The sequence below is a fragment of the Hibiscus syriacus genome, unplaced genomic scaffold (genome assembly GCF_006381635.1).
Source record: "Hibiscus syriacus cultivar Baekdansim isolate YM2019G1 unplaced genomic scaffold, ASM638163v2 tig00002237_pilon, whole genome shotgun sequence".
Taxonomy (NCBI): Eukaryota; Viridiplantae; Streptophyta; class Magnoliopsida; order Malvales; family Malvaceae; genus Hibiscus; species Hibiscus syriacus.
This window is the reverse complement of record NW_024061918.1, coordinates 5838772-5851575: the sequence shown is the minus strand read 5'-3', so window position 1 is coordinate 5851575 and position 12804 is coordinate 5838772. Positions and strand designations below refer to the sequence as shown.

General features: G+C 33.7%; 1 pseudogene; it reads left to right on the top strand.

Moving 5' to 3' along the window:
- The first annotated feature begins 1109 nt into the window (after nucleotides 1-1109).
- On the top strand, nucleotides 1110-12069 carry LOC120142426 (annotated as a pseudogene).
- The last annotated feature ends 735 nt before the right edge of the window (nucleotides 12070-12804 follow it).

The following is a 12804-nucleotide window of genomic DNA, read 5'->3' as shown; positions in this document are numbered from 1 at the left end:
TTATGGCGGAAGGCGTTCTTTTGCCATTTTCTTGGTAAAATTCAAACTTCATAATTTTCTTGTTGATGGGTATCTTTTGTTTTTCGTTTTGGGGTTTGATATTCATTTTTCTTTTCTTAATGGTTACCTATGAAGCATGAGAACGACAAAGGAGTCCCGTTTCAAGTACCCGATACGTTTCAGGAATGGAGATGGTAAAGGGATGGTCGAGTTACATACCGGTGACGTGCCACGGTGGTAGGGTACGGTTGACCAAATTCGGGGACGATCAAAGCTTATTTGGGACATCCTTAGGGTAATTACCGCCAATAAGAATTACTCAGACGAAGAAGAGGAAACCACTATCCGAAGGCGAAGTAGGAGTCGTTAGGACCCTCCTTCAGATTCGAACGAAAAACAGAACAGGAATGGTGAGATTGGTAGGGGGAACAAGAAGAGGAAGTCCCGATGGGCAAATGATGATTGTAAGTCGATGATTCAATTCTCCTATTTTTGAAAAGGAAGAAAATAAGCAAAAGGAAGAAAAAGCGGCCACGGGTAGAGAAAATAGGATTTATAGAATTTTTGGTATAATTGTTAGTTGAACCCTGATCTTCCTAGAGATTTCAAATTTGGAAACATTTTTTAGAGTTTTTCAAATTGGATATTAAAATTAATTTAGGGGTTTGGAAAAAAAATCTCAAGTGTTAGGATTTTAATTAGAGTAAAATTAGGGTGTTACACCGAATTTTCTATAAAATATTGATTTTATTTATAATTTTTATACCTATTTATAATTTTAAAAAATTATATGTCGTACCTTTATCATTCTCGTACATTATAGTTTTAGAAATTACATTTTTCGTCCCCATCACATATATGTATTAATATTTGTATCCGTATCTGTATGTGCAACATAGATGGTTGCAAACTTACACTTATCTCTCTGTGTGTTTACTTCACCACTTTCTTGCTACATGATCTTTTTTTTCTAGTAAGTACCTTTTATGTCATTTTAGGGTTCATATTGAGATTGTTTTTTTGGTTGGAATTTTTTATTGGATTTGCAGAATAAATTCATTTCTGATGAAGTGAGCGGAGAGAAGGAACAGAAGCTTGGATTTGAAAAAATGGTTGGCACTGCAAGTAATGATAATTTCGGCTAGCATTTTCGCTAGTAAATGGCTCCCAATGTCTAAGGCCCAGTAGTAGGCCAGCGAGTAATGCCGATTCCGAATGCGGTGCCATTGAGTTCACTAGAGAAGATGTGAAGGAATTAGTGAGTGAGAAAATTAAATCCAAGAACAAATTTAACTATAAGGTGAGTTTTTTTTTTTTGCATATGTCGGTGTTTGGTTCGAATTAGTTTTGATTTCTTTTCGCTAGTTTCGGTTTTTCAGGAGAGATGTGAGAATATGATAGAGTATATAGAGAGGCTAAGGCTTTGCATTTGATGGTTCCAAGAACTTGTAGGAGAGTATGCATTTGAACAAGAGAAATTGAGGTGTGCTTTGGAATTGACAGAAAGGAGATGCTAGGAAATGGGTATTGAATCTTTTATTCACTTTGATTTATGTTAAATCCTATCAATTATTTTCATTTGATGTAAATTAATCTATTTTGTTGTAGAGGTGACTCTTAAAAACAAGGACGGAGAACTGAATTTGGTAATTTTGGATCTTAGAAAAAGCTTGGGTTCCTTACAAGAGAATCTGAGAAGAAGGTAAGAAATGTAGGCTTGTCATTATTGCTTTTTTGTGTTCAAGACTTGATTAGTTATTTCAAATGTAACAATCAGGCTGCAAAGGATTCTATTTCTAAAGAAAAAGAAACACATATTAGTATTGAAAGGTCAAAGGCTTCTCTCTCAGAAGAGTTTGATAAAGTTCAAGCTGAGCTTGATGGTGCCAATCGAAGGGTAAATATGATGAAAATTTGATCTTATTCGAAGTCTTGTGTGCCTCAGGTTTTCCTATTGCTGTATTTGCATTATAAGTTTACTTCCATTAACTAATTCTAACGTGATTCTTGAAAGCCGCATATAGCATCAATAAATGATATGTACAAGCTACTACAAGATTGCAACTCAAGTTTACGGTTATATAACAGTAAACTCCAGACTGATCTCACTGCAGCTAATGAAACCATTAAGCGCGAGGAGAAAGAGAGATTGAACATGGTGGAAAATCTGCATACCTTAAGGTGTCAACATAAATCATTGCAAGATCAACTCACTTCATCTATAGTGCGTTTCCATGCTTCAAAAAACCATTTCTTATTGCATATCTTTTATCATTTGTTGTAAACTAGGCTTTCAATGGCATGTTAAGCACAATTCTCGATTGTTAATTGTCACCTTTTCGGAGTTTATATTAGTGTAAGGTTTTCTGTAGTGATTTTCCAGACACATTTATCAACTTAGTATAAATAGGACATCATATTGTAAACAAAGTTTCGTTATGTTCGATGTTTATATATTACTTAATCTCTTAAAGAAGTTTTTTTGAAATTTGGGTTAGGCTTCCCAAGAAGGGGCTATGAAGGAAAAAGATGCTTTGATGAAAGAAGTTGCATGTCTTAGAATGGAGCTACACCAGATTAAAGATGATCGGGACCAATATCAACAACAAGAGCAAAGTCTAGCTGTTGAAGTATCAAATTACAAAGAGTTGGCAACTAACTCAAGTGAATTAGAGGTTCGTTTTTGCTTTCCCATTAGGTACGAATTATTGAATATAATTTTATGTTTCGAATCTTTTACAGGAGAAATACTTTTCTCAAGCTAATCAAATACAAATTTTGCACGATCAGTTGGCGGTTGCAGAGATGAAATTACAGATTATTTCATATACTTTACTAGGGAAAAACTATTTAATTGTTATTATCAATTTACTTCATATTATAATTATACTTCTTTCTTGATATAGATATCTGATATGTCGGCACTCATGACAAAAAATGAGTTTGAAGGGAAAAAAGACTCATTAACGAGTTACATAAATGCTTAAAAGATGCAGAATTCAAGCTTGTAGAAGGGGAGAAACTGAAGAAGTTGCATAGTACTGTATTGGTAATGTTCTAAACTATATTTTACGTTAACATTTTGAAAGCAAAAATTGAAGTTTATAGTGCTGGTTGGGTCGATCCGGGTCGGTTTTTTAGTAAATAAAAAATAAATCGGGTATGGTCGGGTCGAGTCGAGTTTTATTAAATAAAAAATTAACTCGGGTCGGGTCGGGTTTTTAAGTTATGTATCGGATCGGGTTCGGGTCGGGTGAAATTTTATTTCGGTCGGGTAAGGTCTCGGGTGGAGGACCCCTTATTCTCGGGTCGGGTCGGGTGGACCAAAAACCCGACCCAACCCGACCGATGCCCATCCCTAGGAATATCCGTGTATTTTGTAGAGAGCGGCCTCATTTGTTTGATGATAGTTTGAGTAAAGATGGGAATGTTTTCTCTTATCCCACACCAACGGAATGCCTTAGACGCGGCATTGGCATGACACAAAATGGTAGTTTACCTATATATTTAGTCACATGAATATAATGTTTTCAATTTATAAAACCTCATTTGATATTCTTCTATTTAACTTTCATTTTCGATAAAATATTTATGCTTCATGCATCACAAAAGGAAGTTTTTGTTGAAATCTCACAACTTGTTCAAAGTGCTCTTGATGGTTATAATGGTTATAAGTATACATACATACATGTTGCAAGGATTTTCTTCAATCAGTACTTCATCATGCAATGGTTTATTGTAGAGATATGGTTTACTGGAAGAAGAAAAGCTTTTTTATTCTTTTTTTTTTTTACATTATAATAGGATACAAGATGGGGTTTTATAAATAGTAGATAAAAGTCCAAGATAAGTTAGAAGTTATCTTTTCTACAAACTAGGATACTAGAGTTAGAGATAAGGTAGGAAACTAATATTTAATTCTAAACATAACACAACTCGCACTCCCGCTCAAGTTGGGGAGTAAATATTGTAAAGACCCAGCTTGGATATAATTTTGTCGAAAGTAATCCTCGGAAGTGTCTCAGTCAATACATCGGCTACCTGATTTTGTGAAGAGACGTAGTTTATTTTACTGTTTCTCAATTAACTTTCTCTGCAATAAAGTTTTTGTCGATCTCCACATGTTTTGTTATGTCGTGATGTATTGGATTCTTAGCAATACTTATTGATGATTTACTGTCACTCTGAAGCTCAAAGTGGTTATTTTCGCACATCTCTAGTTCGGTTAAGAGATTTTTTAACCAAACACCTTCACAGATCTCAATACTATCACCCGATATTCTGCTTCTACACTGCTCCTGGAAACTACGGCTTGTTTCTTGCTTTTCCAAGTCATAAAGTTTCACCAAATAAACGAACAATAACCCGTAGTTTCTATCAATTAATTCTCTAGCCCAGCTCGAATCCGAGAAAATCTTTATTTTTCTATCTTTGTGTTTTTTGAAAATTAACCCATGTCCTAGTGTCGTCTTTAAATATCTCAAAATTCAATTTATTAGCTCCAAATGTTCTTCTTTAGGATCATTCATGTATTGAATCACAATACTAACGTAGAAGGTGATGTCTAGCCTAGTTAGGGATAGATAGATGAGGTTACTAACTAACATTTGATACTACTCATTGTTTACCCGATTCCCGTCTTTTTCTTAACTTTAGATTAACTTCCATAGGAGTTTCCGAGGGCTTGCAATCGGTCATCCTAGTCTCAGAAAGTAAGTCTATAATATACTTTCTTTGATTTATGATAATTTCTTGACTACCAAAAAAATTATGACAATTCCTTATGTTGATCTTGCCACTTCCATGCCCAGAAAATATCTCAAGGTTCCTAAGTCTTTGGTTTCGAATCCCCTTGCTAGTAACGTCTTCAATTTCTTGATTTCTACTAAGTCATCACTTATGATGATGATGTCATTAACGTAGACAATCAAGATTGCTTTTTTTTTGTCTGGAGCAGTTTTTACAATTAGAGTGTGATCAGACTGACATTGTTTATAGTTGTCTTTCAAAAGTATCTTCATTAATCTGTCAAACCAAGCCCAATGAAACTGTTTTAGACCATATAAAGACCTCAACAACTTGCATACATGCGGATTTCCGTATTGAATTTTTACCCCTGGTGGAACTTGCATATAAATCTCTTATTCTAGATTATCGTTGAGGAATGCATTTTTAACATCTAGCTAATGAAGTATTCAATCATTATTTACTGCCAAGGATAATAATACTCGTACTGAATTGTGTTTTAAAACCGAGGTAAAAGTCTCTTGGTAGTCTACTACATGAGTCTGAGTGAACCCCTTTGCCACAAGTCTAGTCTTATACCGCTCAATATTGCATTTTGCCTTATATTTCACAGTAAAGAACCATTTGCATCCAACTGGCTTCTTGTCTTTAGGTAGATCGACAATAACCCATGTTTTGTTGTTTTCAAGGGCTGAAAGTTCTTCTGCTGCTTGCTTCCACTCGGGACTTTTTAATGCTTCTTCTATAGTCTCTGGAATGCGAATACTATCAACATGAGTTGTAAATGTCTTAAAATCATATATTAGTTTACCATAAGAAATAAATTTATTGATAGGATGAGTTGTACATCGTCGTACTCCCTTTCTTTGAGCAATCAGTAACTCACTATCAATATTCACATCCAAATTACTCTGATCATCGTCTACTTCACTTGTCAAGGAAATTAAACCTAGTTCCGACTCTTGACAATGCATAGACTGCATAGTGGGTTGCAGGACTTGTTTGGGTCGTCATTTGTAGGTAAGGAGATTGGTTTGGGAAATAAGGGGTGTTATAGATGGTCTTGGTGTTTTAAGAGATTTGGTTGGGTTAATATTTTGCTTTTTAGCATCATATATGGTGTTGTTAGGTGGCAGTTTAGTGGTGTCAAGTGATGTTTGAGTAGTGGTAGTTTCAATAGGAGATAGATTGATGGGCAGTTCAGTAATAGTCAGAAAAAATTGAAATTCATACTCACTCTCCCCCTGGATTTCAGTTTTTGAGAATAACAATTTATGTTCTTGGAAAGTAACGTCCATAGTAAGAACTTTTTGGTAGGAGTGTAGCATCAATAACTTTTCTAAAGATACAGTAATCCAACAAAGACATACCGAATTGCTCAAGGATCAAGCTTAAACTTAGTGTGGTTATGATAATGGACAAAAGTTGTACAACCAAAGACACGAAGAAGAACAGATGTGGTGAAAGGTTTGAAATGAGGAAAAATTTATGAAAGATATCCCCAGGACATTTAAAGGAAAGAATTTTACTAGTCATACGATTAATGAGAAAAGTGTCGGTTAAGAGAGCCTCGCCCCAAAGCGAGGTTTAGGAACATGAGTAGAAAAAAGAAATGCATGGGTTACCTCAAGAAGATGACGACTTTTACGTTCGGCTACCCCATTTCGTTAAGGAGATCGACATAGGATGTGATATGGACAATTCATGTAATACCCCAAATTTTAGTTAGTGACCAAAATGTAAAATTTGAAAGTTTAGTGACCAAAGTATAAACTTGGAAAAGTTTAGGGACTAAAAATGTAATTTTTAAAATTTATGTATTTTGGACGTAAATGGATAGTTTACTCTAGAATTAACATTTTTCTGGGAATCAAAATTTTGATTCGGAGGTTATACAAAAAGCTATGAAGCAGTAAAGTTTGGTAAAAATTCGGATAATCGGATCGAATCAGAATTTTGAGAAATTCTGAAGGATGTAGGAGAATGGTTATAAATATTATTTTCATAATTTATAAGGGTGAAATTTAACATGGATTATTGGAACTAAGATTAATTTTCCATGTTAAATCAAGATTGTGTAATTTTGGTGACTAAATTGAATTTTTTTAAAATTAGAAGTAAAAAGATGGAAATTGATATGTGATATTTTTATATTTATATTTATTTAAGAATATTAAAATGGAGATAAAAGGATGACATGGAAGTAAAATTTAGGACATATTAATTGTAATTTTGGCATTTGGGCCAAAATGCATTTTTAATTCATTTTAAGACCCAAATTAGAGATATTTGGTAAAGAAATTTCAAGAAGCAATTCTCTTCTTCTCTATTCTGCTGAAACACACAGCCAAGGAAAGTGATTTTTTTCTTTTTCAATTTTGGTATGTTTTAGTGGGTTTCTGGATTAAAGTGTGAAATAGAGAATGAATCTATATTAAATTATTTATCATTTGGTATAATTATTTCGTAGTTTCTTTGAGTTGATATGGTGGATGAAGAACAAGTTGGAGTTTGATGATTCATGGATTTATTTTTATGTTAATGGTGTTGTAGAGTTGTTTTCAAGTGTGTAGGTTGATTGAAATAAATTGGATATGCATAAATAAGGATTTGATCATGACCTAGGGTTTATGGAAATATTAATTTTGGATTGAATTGATATGGAATTGATTGGAATTGCATGAATTAAAGTTGAGAGCTTGAAATCATGCATGAAATAGGTTGGAAATTATTGAATTTTATTCCTAGGGTGTTTGGCCTCATTGAATTAAATTATGGAAAATTATAAAAAAAAATTCTATGGATTAGAATTAATATTAGATTGATTTTAAATGATGTGGAAATTGGTTTGGACCAATTTGGAACTTGGTGGATGTGTATGGATCATTTCGCATATTTTAGGAACTTTGGGGGAACAAATGTAATTGTTTAAATGTTGAAGGCCTATGTTGAAAGTTAATTATTAAATGTTGTAAATTTATATTAGAATGCTAATATTAAGTTTACAGGATGATTTGGATCAAGTTTCAAGTTTCCTAAAGTTTTGGGATTAAATTATGAATAAGGGAAATTATGGGTCTTGTTCATCAATTATGTAAGTTTGGAAGTATTGGAGAAATTTAAATAGTGAAGGACTTAGAGTGTGATATTTGGAATATTAAAAATTAGTAGCTATGTTTAATATCGAATAAGTATAGAGTAAATTTTTACAGTTTAAGCTACTACATTTTGCTTATGTTAGTATATTACTAACATATGCTTTAAAGTGTATGTGTGTTGTAAATGTTATTTTTGTTTAGTTACTCAACACAAGTGTGACCAAAGTGAACTAAAGGTTAAGGAAAAAAGTAGCCGAGTAAGGACATCGAAGTAAGAGTCTATTAGTGAGACATATAAGGTGAATGCATTCTTACTTATTTTAATGTTTTGAAATAAATCGAATATGATTTTATTATAATGTGTTTATTTATAATATTTTCTGAAATGGTTTAAGAACGATTCGGGTATGAACTGCCCAATCGCTTTGATTTATGCTATGGTTATCTTTGAAATGCAATTGAAATTCAGTGTGCATTATAAAGCCCATTGCATGTGCATTGAGAGTTAGTGGTACGATTGGCATGCCATGAGGTTGAGTGATTATGTGTTTTTGCATTATAAGTGAGTTTTGGTACCTTTGTGTACATATATCTTGCACTATTTGTGTGTTATGGGATCAAGGGTGCGTTCTATTCTGGCAATTGCTACTATATATTGTGAACACACTCGTTCTGACTCGTGTACCTAATATTTTCAGTTGCATACATTGGGTTATCTATTAAATATTTTGAAATATGCAGGAATGATTGATTCATTGAAAGTGAATCTTTCTTTGAATGTTTTTATTTGTGAATATGAATATGAGATTTCTGAAATGATATTTTCAGGTTTATGATGAAAGAAGGGGATTATTCAGTCTATTATTGTGTTCTTATATCTTTATATAATACATTTTCTGTAAGAAATATTTATTTATTCATTTTATACCGATTTGAATGATTTATTTTAAATAATGTCTCACTAAATTGTTATTAGCATATGAATATTTCATAAAAGAAAATATCAGTCAGTAGAGTAAGGAGCATAGTGAACATCACTTTTTGGGGATCACACCTGTTTCAATATCAGTACGATATTTACCGCTTTTGACTTATCTAGTTAGCATGTATATTAATTATGTGTTTTGGTCACTCTAGTAAATTAGTTTATAAATTGGGTTGTATTATATAACTCAATATAAGTATTGTGTATGTTATTAGATATGGCTAATATTTTTGCATGATTTGTAATTACTAAATTATGATTATAATCTTATCGATATGGATTTTTAAGTAAGTAGCTTTTAGGAAGTTTTATGTTTAATATAGTTCAGTGTCGAACTGTAAAATTGCTGCTTAAAATCATATATGATTTTAAGATCAAAATATTAAATTTTAAGTTAAGCGAATAATTAATTCTATGAAAAGGGAATAAATGAACAAGTATTAAAAAAGTTTTTAATTTGATTCGATTTTATTTAGTAAGTAATTAAAAAGTTGATGTGATATCTTTAATTCGTAATTTAGTACGTTTATGGGTTTAGGGTGTTACAATTCTCTTTTCCTGAAAGAAATAACCCAACGAGTGAGAAATATTCACTACCATTATTGGACTTAAAGATGCCAATAGAAATGTGAATTAATTGGTTTTTAATTATTTTATGGAAGCGTTTAAAAATGTTAACGACTTCAGATTTTTCCTTCATAAGAAAAATCCATGTAGTACGAGAATGGTCATCAATAGAGGAAACAAACCAATGAACTCCATTTAAGTCTTTGACAAGTGAGGTCCCCAAATGTCACTATGAATTAAGAAAAATGGTTTAGGCGAGCAAGATGGAGAATGAGGGTATGAACTGCAAATGTTTTTGGCAAGAGGACAAATATCACAAGAACAGGATGTAAGATTTTTTTTAATGAAAAGTTTGGGAAATAATTTTGCAAGGTAACTAAAACAAGGATGACCTAACTTAAAGTGCCACAAGACAATCTCAGCAGTCGCATCATTAGGGGATATGGAAACAAAGGAAGATATAACATGAAGGTGTACACGTGTTGGATCGGGAGGAAGGGGCTTCAATGATGTAATGTCCACCACGGTGCTTAGTATTGCCAATCACCATCCCCAAGTTTAAATCCTAAAATTCACAACAATCAGAGTTAAAACACGAAGTGCAACCCGAATCTGCTGACAATTTACTAACCGAAAGAAGATTGCAAGCCAAATTCCAAACATAGAGAACATTAGATCAAACAATGTGACAATTAAGATGAATCGAGCCATTGCCCACAATAGGCGAGAGAGAACCATCGGTTGTGTGGACACCAAAAGAGGACACATCTTTAAGAAAACTTTGAAAAAGATTGAAATCTCTGTCATATGGTCACTCGCCCCCGAATCAACAATCCATGAAACAAAACCAGGTGAAGAAGATAACGGAGCAAAGCCGGGACTACCTTCACGGACAACACTAGCGTATTTTATCCTGCAAAGAATTGCACTAACAGTCTGGTCCTTTAATTGGAAATTGCAGTGTTTACTCAATGGAAACATTAGGATTCTGCCCAGATTGGGATAAAAGCCTGCACCAAGGTGTAGAAGTCTCGGAATTCGGATTCTTTTTCTCTTTCTGTTTCTGGTCAATACTTCATGTCGAGGATGAGCTCATCCCCTTGTCCAACGCAATCGGCGCAGAACCAGAATCGGCAGGGAGTGGCTGAGAAATAGAGGGCCCAGACGTAGTAGGAAACTAATATTTAATTATAAACATAACACAACTCACATTTATGCCTATGGTTTGCATTTTTGCTTATGGGCAAACTGGCTCGGGTAAAACCTACACTATGATGGGCAAACCTGGACACCCGGATGAAAAGGGATTAATACCCCGTTCGTTAGAACAAATACGAAATGCAGGTATGCAGTACTTTCTTTTTCCTCAGTTTGCTTTCCATGCTTTTGTGATATGTTTATGCCTCTTTTTAGATATTTAGTGAACTATTTCTGACGCATGTCCGTAGGTCTCAATGTTAGAAATATACGACGAAACAATCCGTGATTTGTTATCGATAAACCGTGATTCATACTGAAAACGGTGTTGCTGGAAAGCAATATATGATTAAACATGATGCAAATGGAAACACACAAGCCTTGGATCTTACTGTTGTGGATGTTCGAAGTAGTAGAGAGGTATCATTTCTTTTAGATCGAGCCGCTCATAGCAGGTAAACCCGTTAGTGTATGAATACTATTGTCGTCATCCAACTTTTGTTCTCTTGAAAATTTCGTATGAGAAGTATTAGAATTTGGTTCTACGAGAGAATCACGGACCGATGAAGTTTGTGTGTCTCATTCAGGTCGGTAGGAAAAACTCAAATGAATGAGGTACAAGTTGATTTTCCGCTAGAATCTGCATAAATAAAATGCTATACAAGTCTCAACCTTTTCTTCCATGAACTAATGCATTGTATATTTGACCATATATATATGATAATCTACAGAGCACTGAACAAAAAGTACAAAGTGTCTTGAATCTGATTGATCTTGCGGGAAGCGAGCGTCTTTCAAAAAGTGGCTCAACCGGGGACCGATTAAAAGAGACTCAAGTATTTTTTTTTTTTACTATAAATTTTACTTATTTCATTATATGTTGTTTCTCATTTCTGTGTGACTTTTTCTATTATTTGATTTTTATTGAGGCCATCAATAAAAGTCTATTGTCTTTAGCCGATGTTATATTTACATTGGCAAAGGAGGAGGATCATGTACCATTTAGGAACTCGAAACTCACTTACTGCATATGTAGTCACATCGACCGGATTCGCAATTTGAATATGAGCATTATAACCCTTCCCTTATCCCCGGATTACAAGTCTATGTGTCTAATTTTCTTTTACCCCATGGTTAACAAGCCTTGTCTAGGTTGGGATTCAAATACTTTGATGTTTGTAAATCTCTCTCCTGAACTCTCCTCAGCCACCGAATCCTTATGCTCACTGCATTTCGCAGCTAGGATCAATGCTTGCAAGATACAGACTCCTCGACGTCAATTCAAATCCGCACGTCGGATTCTCGATTGAGCTATGGTTGATCTACAAAAACCGTTCTTTTTTGTTTGGTTCGTTCCTTTGTTTAGCCATCTGTATGTATATTAAATTATTAGATTAAGAAATGAGAGTGATTCTAACATGTAATTCATCTGTATAGGAGCTATTGCTGCTGTATTTTTAGCAAGCAATGCCTTCACTTCCTAGCAACATTCACAGCATTTTTGTATGCTGTGCTAATTTCTTCAACATTTTTATTTATATGAAGTTAATGCAACATTTAGTTAACACTTTTGACCATGGTTGAAAAAATTGAACCGGAGAGATCAAACGAGGAGGCTCTACATTTTATTTAAAACGTGGATCAATAATCATTAAGATTAACATTTGAAATAGATTTGTTATAAATTAATGATATCAGTGATCAAGTTGTTACCTGTAAAACATTAATGAAGAACAAATATTTACTCAAACATGACTGTTTATGCAGTTACCCATGTTTTCCTTCTTAAGAGATAAATGAACGAATCAACTCCTGACACATACTAAAGTACAATGCACTTTACCGTATCCAATCTGCCGCACGTGCCATCCATGATTCAGACGTGTCATATCTCATCTTCTTCCCGACTTCCATCTCTGCTATCTGTTCCAAGCTTCCCTCCCCTGAAAACTAATAAATAATTTTAAAATAAATAAAATCCTGACCATTAATCATAAAGCTCCCAAAAATTCGGGCTATTCCCCCTCCAGAAATGAAGATCGACCTTTTCCCATTCTTTTTTATTGAGTCTTCAACCAGCTTTCTAGATTTTTAAGAAGAATTCTCTAGAAATTTTTATTTTGTTTGCTCGATCTGAAAATGGAATCGATTTTAGCTCGAGCATTGGAGTATACTTTGAAGTACTGGCTTAAATCATTCTCAAGGGATCAA